The sequence below is a fragment of the Sander vitreus genome, chromosome 19, assembly GCF_031162955.1.
Source record: "Sander vitreus isolate 19-12246 chromosome 19, sanVit1, whole genome shotgun sequence".
In the NCBI taxonomy this organism is placed as follows: domain Eukaryota; kingdom Metazoa; phylum Chordata; class Actinopteri; order Perciformes; family Percidae; genus Sander; species Sander vitreus.
The window spans coordinates 2,854,567-2,866,619 of NC_135873.1; the positions used below are offsets into that span (position 1 = coordinate 2,854,567).

The 12,053-nt window shown below is 40.5% G+C and overlaps 1 protein-coding gene across 2 annotated transcripts in view; it reads left to right on the forward strand.

Annotated features, from left to right (window-relative positions):
- shroom4 (shroom family member 4) overlaps positions 1–12,053 on the forward strand; it is a 69,934-nt gene that overhangs the window by 29,812 nt on the left and 28,069 nt on the right. The window contains exon 1 of one of the 2 annotated variants that reach the window (XM_078275544.1): positions 10,287–10,731. The exons of the other annotated variant lie outside the window; for it this stretch is intronic. The gene's annotated coding sequence lies outside the window, so the exon portion shown is untranslated. Of the gene's footprint in view, positions 1–10,286; positions 10,732–12,053 lie in introns of those variants that run through there. 2 annotated transcript variants of the gene reach the window in all.

Below are 12,053 nucleotides of genomic sequence, written 5' to 3' on the forward strand. Positions count from 1 at the left end.
AGTTTAGCCCTGCAGATTTACACATGATGATTTGCACCATCTACAAGAAAAGAAAGTCATAGCTGCTGCAGTTTTGACACCTGTGCCACCTGCAGGCAATGAGCTATCGTGTGCAGTTCTTTTTTTTAATTTTTTTTTTTATAGCTGCTCTTTGTGTGTGGATGAGGATTTTTTATTTTACTTTGTACATTAAAGTATTCATTGACTTTTTAGCCACTGTAAAAACAGCAGTGACATACGGTATTATGGCCTTATGAAGTTGGAGGTTGAGAGGCAAATAGACACTGAGCAAAATTAGCATTCATGTAGAGTCATGTTTCTGGCCACAATGATATGAAAGACGCTGAGACGCTTCATAGAGCTGAGGGGTGTGTTCGGTACAATGTGTAATGTGACCACTTTCACATTACACTTCGTCCTTTGATCCATTGTTAATGTTAAAATATTGTTGCAGTGCAGCTTGAAACCTGCAACATGTTAAGTGTAATGGTTTTGATAACCAGCATTCAAATGTTCAGACGAAGTGTTCAAAATGATAAAAGTAAGTGTCCTTTTTTCGACTGTAGGTGGCAACATCAACATTTTAACATCTGCACATCAAAGCTGTTGCTGTTCTTACTTTCTCTTCCTATAGGTGGCGCAGTGTGCAGACATGTAGAACTGGGGCACGTTCAATCTCAAAACGGTGTGTGCCGTTTTGCTGCGGTTTCCTGGTTGAACGACACGTTTCCTCGGGAACGGTGTGAAACGGTGTGCAAGCGGCTTTGAGTTATGTTTTCTCTCGCTTATTGGATGTTTCACAAGTGATACCCAATCAGCAGAGACGTGTATGTAAACTCGTGGGAATGAAAAGGCAGAGCGCAAGCTTGCGCTCACAACAGTGTGTCCAACGCACCCGTTTCAGTTTAATAAAACGTGTTGCTACGTTTTGTCGGAGCTGAACGAGGCCCGGGTCTGACAATGACCAAACAGCTCCCCCGTAGTGGAGAATCTGTAGCCTTTTAACGGGAGTTTGTGTGCTCGTTACAAACCAGTTACATAAAGTTCTTGCATCTAAAACTACTTGTCCACGTGAAGCTTAAACCGAGGTATTTTTTAAGTGTCAGTGTTGTGATTAGTTAATGGAAAACAGACGTTTTCTTTGGCTGGGCTTCAGTTAGATGCCACCAAAAGAGAAAAACTGCATTTATCTGGCTCTGTCCTCAGCCAATTATATTGCATATTAAATGTTTGTATACTGTAAGTAAAAGTAGGGTCTTTTTATGCACTGCTTAATGTGCATGCACACGTGTGTACATGTATTTTAGTAAGTGTGACAAGTGTGTGTGTATGTGTGTGTGTGCCTTTTCTGTTATTCTAACGTCAATTAAAATTCACTTAACCTGAAGTGAGATGGAGAGTAGCTACATGGATTTCTTTTTACAACCAATACGCTTGTCTTGGAAACGTCAGGAAAGTACTCACTGGGGTTCCCCCTGTACAGTATTTATTGTTGGAGCATTTGTGAATAAATTGGCTTGTAGGAAAATATTCATAGTGGATTTAATTATATGATGTAAATGCAGAGGAAGGAATGGTGAAGTTGGCGAGGAGAGATGATGATTTGCTCGGAAAATGGTGCTATTGTGCAACTTTTCTGCTTTGATATGGAGGCTTGTTTTGGAAGGGTGTATTGTATCTGACAGGTTCCCATAACATTAATAAGGAGTTCTGTAACACCGGAAACCAAAAACATTTGACTCTCGTGTTTTCTTTTTACTGCTAGAAGGATGTTAAAACTCTCGTTCTTCAAGTCGCGTCCAAACGTTTTCGTGCACTACCTCTGCTTTTTGTTCCGTTAATGTCATCATTAGTTGTTTGAGCTTTCCCTCCATCATTCTCATCATTGTTCATTCTTTAAATAAAGAATGCATTGCCCTGCACTGCTGAAAGAAGAGCAGGCCTGCAGGCTAAATTTGGCAAACCACAGGAATTTACTGGCCTGCCCAGCAGTTCAGTGGAGGGATAAGACAGCAGTGTGTTTGGTCCCATTTTAGGAGTGATGCTTACAATTTAACAATCCAACTGATGGCAAAAAGGACCCACGCTGCTGTTAACTAGTGTTTTATTTTTCTCATAATTAAGACGTCCTTTATCTTAAAGAATGCACACGAAAAAATACTGCAGCAAAAAACATAAACAAAAGAGACTTTAAGAAGTATGGTCACAGCAGTGACATTCAGAGTACTAAACTCCCGTATTAAACACAGTTAAATGACATTTCAAATCTATGTCTAAGTGCAAATAATTCTGCTGGACAAGCTCCACAACATATGTTTATATTCACAACATAAAAAAAGGGCATACTTTGCTGCGTACTGAATATTAAAATGTGCAATGAAGCTGTAAATTTGGCATTAATGACTCGTTATTTTGTACAGGAAGCGCATGACGCCACCTTACTGTATATATCATTTCTACTTTTTAGATGTTGAATGAGGAACTATGGCACACATTTCTGCTGAACCCTTAATAGGCATGTTACCTTTCAGCCCTCCACCCTCTTGTTGTTCAGTAAAACAGCGACCTCAGGTATTTCTTTGTATCTTTTCGGGGTGTTTTTAGGTGGCTGATGATGAATATATTTCTGGAAGGGAGAGAATGTTTGGGGATGTTTTGTTAGCTTGACCTGGACATGTTCCTTCTATAGTACTTCCTGTTTTTACCGACCTTTTGTTAGATCCAACTGGTGTGTGTGTGTGTGTGTGTGTGTGTGTGTGTGTGTGTGTGTGTGTGTGTGTGTGTGTGTGTGTGTGTGTGTGTGTGTGTGTGTGTGTGTGTGTGTGTGTGTGTGAGAGTTTCTCTCAGTGGGCAGCCATGGAAGAGGCAGGAGGACATTCTTCAGCTTTAGCATCATTTCCTGTTCTCTGCAAAGTTCCCCCCCCCTCTACTTCCTGTCCAGCTTGGACATAATGGGTTTTGTGAACTTTGTGTGAAAAGAAGCCACTTGCAAAGATCAAACAGAATATTTACAGCTGCTGATGGAATAGGAAATGGCGCTTTAGATGCAGATGTGCTTGATTTCCTTGACATCTTTAGAAACAAACAAAAAAATAATCAGAGAAAATGCTGAAATTCGAGTCAGGTTCAGACCTTTTAAAATGGCTGTAAGCTTGGTCACTTTTTCTCTGTCTGGTTGTGCCAGTCTTCTGCGTCCATGCGTGTCAAGTGTTGCAAAAAAGATGTGCAAAGCCCAGTGGGAAGAGAAATGACCTAAAATTAGTCCCTTGGGTTTGGTTCAGGTCTCAGATTTGGCGTGTTCAGCCAGGTGACCTGGCTTTATGAAGCGACCTGGCCCAGGTCGCTTCATAAGGATGCAGGCGTCTCAGTTTTATTCCTCTAAATGTATGTGTATGTTATCATTTACGCTTACATCCTCCCGAGGTCGACAGGGACATATCACTTGCGTTCACAGGATCTGTTTTTATTGTCAGTCCCTAAAGCCCGCACTGACTTTGGTAAAAAGGCTTTTAATTTTGCAGCACCATCTGCATGGAATCAGCTTCAGAATGAACTACAGTTGAAGGAGTTGGTCTCTTTTTATTCTTTTAAAGGCTTTTTAAAGGATCTTGCAGAAAGGCAGTCTGTCTGTCATTGTTTTTAAATTGATTTAGGACCCAGATTTCTCTTTATGATGACATTGTTGTTTGAATATGATGAGTGAAAGTGTGTCTATGTTTTTACTTGTTATTGTCTTTGTATTTATTTGAAACCACGCTGCTGCCACTTGCCAGGACACTCTTGTAAAAGAGATTTGTAATCTCAAGGAGTTTTTTTTTTTTATCCTGGTTAAATAAAGGTTTGAATGAATGAATTTGTCAGCCTAAACCGTAGCTCACCTTTTACCCATTAAAGAGTGCAGCTGTTTGTTTCGTAATTGCGATATCAGTCTTTTCTATATCAACGGCGGCAATCTCACTTTGGAAGGTGATCTCTCACGAACTCAGAAGCACATCCAAACACAATTTGGTAAAAGAAAACGAGTCAGATTAAAGGGAAACAAATCCAGAAATATCCCACAGACTGGAGTTACGTGGCAGCACGAAACGCTCACAGTGGCAGGAGGAGTGATCGTAAGGAAATTAAAACGATAATTACAAGAGAGGCTGAGATCATATTTGATGTTTTGACAGGGTAAACAGGACTTTATGACTAAGCTCTTTCATCCAAGCTCACTTTTTCATCTCTGCTACACATTGACTAAACATTTATTTTGCCGAGGGCTGGACGGGGAGGATGAAGAGGAGATGAAAGAATGGAAACGAGGAAAGTAGTTGAAAGAGAAAAAAGTTGCGGGAACTGTTTTGGTACTGACTAAAATGTGTCTGTAACACTGAGTATACAAAACTACAAAGTATTGAAAACGGACTCTGAATGTCTGTTGTGTTGTGTATTATATCGCCACTAGTATTAACATTTATCAAACAATATCGAGCCCAAGTTACATATCTGTTCAACCTCAATCCATTCCCATCATGTCTGGTTTTTCAGATTTTAAAGTGCTCATATTATGCTTTGGCTTTTTCCCTTTCTTTTATTGTGTTATATATCTTTTTGTGCACATTATAGGTTTACAAAGTGAAAAAGCCCAAAGTCCACCCCAAAGGGACTTACCATCTCCAACAGAAAACACTGTTCACAAACTGCTCCAAACAGCTCTATTGTAGTCCAGCTTTTACTTCCGTGACGAACGTGCGTCACTTTGTAACACAAGTTATAATGCTCGCCTAGCTGCTAGCGTGGCACGCCCTCATACTCTGCTTCTGACTGGCTAGTAGTCCTTACCTAGGTACTGCGCATGTGTGACAAAGATGGAACAGAAGTGAGATGTCTCACTCTGTAGCGAAAACAGAGAGCTCAACACACAGGGGGAAAAGAGGAGCTGCAGTAATGTGCAGTACAACAAAAATATAGTGTTTTTTGAAAATTAAACCATGTAAACCTATTCTGGTACAACCTCTAAATATGTATGAACGTGAAGATGAGCATAATATGACCACTTTAATATCTAGCCAAAACTAAGATCGTGGCTTTCACTTCTAAGAGATTCTACTTGACTCTCCTTCTCCTCCGCCTCTTCTAGTATCTGTCTCTGTTTCAGTCTTCATTGTCGACCGGCGCACTGCTGCTCAATTTCACAGTTTGTTTGTTCTTGTTCATTTGAAACACTTGTTTTCATCTTTTTCCTGGAAAAGTTCATCCTCCGACCCTCTAAATCTTCTCTGTGTACATGCTGACTCGCTCTTTTAGTTTAAAAAAAAAAAAAAAAAAAAGTTTTATGTTGTTGCTTGTTTCAGACTGTCAGAAGGAGGTCTGTGGGCACGGACACGCACAACAAACATGCACACACACATTCATATGATTGTTGGGAATTTTACCGCAGACAGATTGATGGGCAAATTGTGCATACACACGCACGCATGGATGCAGACACACACACACACACACACACACACACACACACACACACACACACACACACACACACACACACACACACACACACACACACACACACACACACACACACACACACACACCCTGATACAGATTTTTGTACCACAGGGTCCCTGGAGACCGGGGCAAGACTGAGGTCTGCGGTGCCAAGATCCATGAAACACAATAATCTGCCCCCCATCACTCCTTCCCAAAGTGAACAATGGACATTCCTAGCATTCCTTAAGACCTCTTCCTCACTCACGCACGCAGCGCACACACACACACACACACACACACACACACACACACAAACACAAACAATTCTGGGTGTTATTAGGGCCCTGGCTGTAAATGATTTTGGTTGTGACGCTGTTAGCGATGAATTATCGACATTGAGGTAATAAGAATGTGTGTTTCTGTGTTTTGGTCGGGGTGAACATAAATAGGGGGCGGTGGTAGCCTAAGGGATGGAGAAGTGAGTTTATTATGTTAGCAGTTCATTTAGGGGGTGCTGGTAAAAAGATGATTCAGGCAGGACTTGAGATTCTTAGTCTCCCATGTTTCTGAAAGGATTCACTCATTCCAAAAATGTATTATTGTATGTTAATGGTCTCTCGCTAAATATGCTATGTCGATGGAAATCTACGTCCATTCTCAGTATTGACTACTAACCGTGATGGTACAAAGGAGGAGAAAACTAATTCAGCTCTTCAAGGAATTTTGGATTTAATAATCTCCCTGGGACAAGGGAGGTTGACGTGACTCAAACTGTATGCAACATACCTAGCAGTCAAGCTAACTGGTCTCACTGTATGACTGAAACATGTGCAAAAGAGTCGTAGAAAAGTGGACCATGCAGTTGTTTAAAGTAGTATTAGTTGATCTTTTTTGGCCATTTATGGGCAGCAGAACAAGCTGAAAACACAGAGCAACATTAGCTCAATGATTGTAATATATTATTATCAATAATATTCACTCTCCTTTTAGCTCTGTTTTGGTCTCCACCAACTCCTGAAGGAAATATCTGTCTCTTTAGATCCACTGTGTTCACCAGCTAATCTCTAACTGTGTCTTTTGGTTGTTTAGTGCTGGGCAGGTAGTGTACAGTGGGTTTATCAGAACTTTATTGCTGAAAACAGCTTTTACACAGATTTGAGAGCCGTGAGAGTGAACCAAAACAGTATAAATGTGAGCCGTAAAAAAATAAAAAAACGTTAAAAGCTGCTTAGATGCTTTGTAGAGTCCATAGACACGTTTTACTTGGTCCTTCACTGCCAGCCTTGAGACAAATGGTAATATTTTGTAATTCGTGACCCAAACTGTTGAAACCGAAATGAATCATAAAACCAGTTTCATTCCTCAGATATCCCTCCCAAGATTTTCCTTTTTTTCTGTTTAAATGATGGACTCTCCAACGTTACCGCATGAATTGTATTTGTGTGTGTATTATTGATTAGTAAGAAAATGTAGCTGCAACAATTTTGTTAATTGATTAGTTGCTACTTATTAAGGAAAAGGGGTCAAGCTTTGCTGGTTCCAGCTTCTCAAATAATATTTCCTTTTCTTTCTGACGGTCTTTCAGTGTGGAATTGTTTGAACAATTTGAAAACGTCACCAAAAATAGTGTATATATTTTAAGTATTCCTTCTGTCTGTCTGTCTGTCTGTCTGTCTGTCTGTCTGTCTGTCTGTCTGTCTGTCTGTCTGTCTGTGAGTGAGTGAGCTTGTGTGTCCTCTATGCGTGTGGTCTGCTACAGTTTATCTGTCTCCTCTGGCCTGGTTTTTATTAACTGGCCCATTAAACTGCGACTCCATGATACATGACACTGCCCCCCCAGCACGCACGCACATGCACACATACACAGTAGTCATCTCAGATACACACACACATACATACACCTACCTAGAGGCAAACTTGGACACACACACATGTAAAAGATGTGTTTGTGTTATGGAGGAGGAACCAGGACATTAAGTGTCATCATACTAAATCAGTGGTGTTGAGAGAAGGAGAGGATACTCCATTTAACCCTGTAACCTCACTCGCCCACTTATTGATCATTTAGTCTATAAATTGTCTATAAATAGTTACAAATTCTCATCACAGGTTACCAGACCCCACATACTTGTACTACACATTTGTCAGAACAAATTCAGATATATTCACATGACCATGATATATAACGAGCAAAAGTTGCAAATCTGCAGCTTTTTGAGGCTGGAAACAAGAAATATTAGTATTTCTATAAACAGAAATCACTTAATTTATCATCACAACAGTTATTTATTTTTTTATATATATATATATATATATATATATATATATATATATATATATATATATATATATATATATATATATATAATGATATGTGTCACAGTTTTGATCTTAATTTTTCTAACTAATTGCTCTGAAAGTTTCATGTTTAATCCATCGACAGCCAGGGATGCAGTGTTAAAAGATGGAAGGAGGCAGAATAAACTGTTGGACAAGAGGAATTACAGCTGCACAAATGATTAAAAAGCAGATTAAAAATCCCAATATTAACAACCTCAGGTCTCACTGCAGTTATACGCACACGTAATGTTAGGGGATCGAGCAGTAACAAACAGCGCATTGTGCTGCAGATGCTAAAGTGGACTTCACCCTTCCTGCTATCAACCTCTGGTATGAGCCTAGTCTCACTGTACTGATTACCTGGTATGTCAAAAAAAAACAGAGAGAGAGAGAGAGCGAGTGTCTACAGGTACATATGTGTGCGCCTAAGCATTAAATGCTTGTCTACAAGTGTCTGTGTTTGTTTGTTTGTTTGTCAGAGTCGTTTAGAAATCCATAATCAGGCTTGATGAAGGCCTTTAATGCAGGCAAACAAACACACACACACACACACACACACACACACACACACCCATAAAGCAAACAAGTAGGGGCTGATTGGAGGCGATCGCAAAGGGACAGAGGGAAGGAGGTGAGGTTGTTTAGGCTTTCTAGCATAGTTAACCCTTCACCCTTTTAGAGGGAAGATAGGGAATGTAAGGAATCTGCTCACATGCATGTATAGAAGTCTCTCACACACATCTTCACACACAGTCTGCAGGAGACCTAAGTCTCCAGGAAATCCTTTGAAGCCCGCTGAGGGCCTCATGTTATTAAGTGTCTGCTGTTGTGGGGTTGGTTAAACTTCAACAGCGTTAATGTCGGACACTCACACCTCTTGATGTTTGTCCTGCGAGGTTCAAGTCTGGTCAGACTAATGAGGGGATAGTGACACTAATGCAGATTTTATAACTGTAACTAACGAACGTTTAACCCGTGATTCGGCCGTACTACAAAACTAAACGCTTGATTGCTTAAATATGTATTTCCCATAATGTACAGCCAAAGACGATGAAAAGATTGGGTGGACGTGAAGCAGCTACAGTTCAGTCTTCAATACTGAAGCTAATAAAGCAGTTGTCAGACATTACTCACTAGTGTTTATTATTATAAGTGGAAAAGTATGTTTGCATGACTGGCAAGATTACAGCTATTTATATTTGGTAAGAAATCAGATTTATTTTATGCATATAAGTTATGACTAAACTCTTTCAGAGGTTTGCAGGACATTACTTAAAACGACAAGTCAAATAAACAATAAATCAATTGAAAGAAAACTAATAGTTTTAGTCATTTATCAGGCAAGTTGCAGCTTTTCAAAGTGATTATTTACTGCTTTTCTCTGTTTTATATCGTAAATTCATCATATTTGCTTTTGGACTGTTTGCTGGATGAAAAAACAACTACATTAAGCTCTGGGAGGTTGTGATGGGATTTCTTCTTGAATTTGATAGACTAAATGATTAATTGGCGTCTAACAGAGTTATAGTCCATCCTTCTTATTTTTTTAATTTGTTTTTCGGAGAGTTTCTTGTTTTTATCAGGTAGCATACATTAGAGAGCTGACAGAACATAACAGGAAAGGGGGGGGGGGGGGGCAACATTTAACAAACCCAGGCTGGACTTGAACAGCGATGTTGAAATTATACGCTTGGTATCTTGGCCTTATTTCTTTCAATTAAATGTATTTGTCAACTACTGGCTGTGAAGATTGAATTCTTTATTTCTCAAGAACCATGTACAATAAATATAATGTACAATAATATCAGGCAAAGAAACAGTCACTGTGGGCACTACTGCTATTTAACTGCAGTTCATATATATTATATGTACAAAAACTGGGACTCCTGGAGCTGTACAGGAAGTTGTAGTTTAATTACTTTCCTGTGAGTAACTACAATCTTAAGTAACAATGTTAATTATCAGTAGCATGGAGATCTAATGGTCAAAGCGATAATATTCCTGTAACAGATGTGCATGCTTAAAGAAATACAGGTTCATCCATCACCTCCACTCGTATAATTATTCCTCAGACTCGAGTATTGTCCTGCAGACCTCCCATCATTTCTTACATTCCCCTTCTTTCACCACATTTTGTTTTTCTCGTCTCCCGGCCAAACTGAAAAAGCCCCCTTGTCTGTCCAACAGTCTCAGCTTTCTTTGGTCTTACGATCTCTTTTTCATGCTCTGCAAACACGCGTGCACGCTAACACGCGCACATACACACACGAGTAGGAAGTACCTCTGCATTTTTTCCTCCCCGTCAAACAATAACAGTGTGGAACTCTGGGTATTATTTTAGCAGCCGTCCACCACTTTATCTGCTCTCCACAATACTTCCTCTCTCCCTGACTCACACATCCTGCCTGGGAGGGGGGCGAGAGAGGCAGGGAGAGAATGAGATGGGGAGAAAGAGAGAGAGAGGGAGAGGGAGAGGGGTGGGAGAGACAGAAATGCAGAGTGCAGGAGGGAGAAATAGCCATGTTTTGTCTTCCAGCGAGAGAAGCAAGGGAGGAGGAAGAGAGGAAAAGGAGGGAGAGGGGATGTGAGCATCGTCGGTTGGTTTCTCCCTCTTGGTCAGAGCTTGTTAGCTACTTTACTTCTTCAGATGGACATCAGCTCTTGGACACGTTATTCGGAGTCTCAGATGTCACGGACACAACCTGGTTCTCTCACCAGACCTCAACCGGCATGAGGACGAAAAAAAGAGTGGCGATTCTTCTTCTTCTCGGATAACTTTAGAGAAGTCTGTGTTTTTGTACTAAGCACGTTCCACAGTAGACGCTCAACTCTTTGAACTTGAACTCTGGGAATCAGGGATGCTGGGACCTGAACTGGGATCAGTTTGACAACGGATGCTTCAGCCTGCGGAGTCTGGTAGGTCTCTGCCGAGGTTCCACATCAGTTTAGGATTAATATATTATCTTCTCTCTGAGTTTTTTCGAAAATTCAATTAGTGGACCTTTATTTGCTTACAAATGCGGGAAAAGTTTGCATCTTTGTCACTTGGCTAACAGCAGCCACACTTATTATCTTCCCAGGGAGGGGTTGTTTAGCACATGATGCATTTGTTTTTCACATACACCCTGATAAACACACGTTTCCTCTTCTTATTTTTTTTTTTACAATTGTTCTGCGTCATTCCTCTCCTCTCAAAGTCATGTATTGCAACAGTTTCTGTCCTTATCTGTGAGACTGTGTAGAGTACAAATCTATTTGTCTGGCTGCCTGTCTGGCATTCATTCTGTACCGTACTGTATTGAGACTGTGTGTGTGACTCAGATTATGCGCGTTGACCTTTGCGGTATCAGTCAGCTGTTGCAGTTTCTGACCATTAAGTGGGACATTCCAGCAGATCCTTTCATAGAGGCTCATTCAGAGCTGCAAGACGGAGAATTTATAATTTCTCGGCCTTTGACTGCTGTCGAGTCTCACCAGCCATTTAAGATGAACAGATACAACTCTGAGAATGTATTTATAAATTGAAGCTTGCCTTGGCTTGCAGACCTGATTGGATTTCCTGGTCGGTTGTGGTCGCAGCGACACCACAACAGCGTTCAATTCACTCATTCTCTCGGTTTCCACGCCAAGGACACACTGTTATCTCTCGTTTGCCAGCAAATTCTTTGAAAAAATATTCATGTGATTTCTATTTGTGTTCCTGGCTGAGACAGGTAGCCAACTGGGTTATAGTGTCAGAAACCGGAAAAGGGGGAGTTCTTTGTATTATGTTATTAACAACTTGTACAGTTGATGCTGACCTTGGTACCTCAAAGGGACAGTAGTACTTTGGTGTACTTTCCTGTGTCCTATAAATGAAAGGGCAACAGAATTTATGGAGACTCTATAACCTAGCTGTCACTGAATGAAGCCCGGACAAAGGCCTTGGAAACCTTTTTGTAACACTTTATTCCCCAAGAAAGAGCTTTGGCAGCACAGTTTTGGCAGCACATTTTCTTACTTAGGGCCTCAAGATAACTAAAACTGTACTTACCAGATATAGAACTGCATGCTTTTTGGGGTGGATGCTTGACGGCACTTGAGGTTGAACCCAAGCAGTCCAATGGAGGAACAGTCTCCGGTGCATCTTGGCCACTTCTTCCAAGACAACATTCTTGCTATTAAGCAGCTCATCCCCCAAACCTTACAAAGACTTTCAAATGTCTAAAACAAAGTATACACATTTGTAGGTCAAAAGC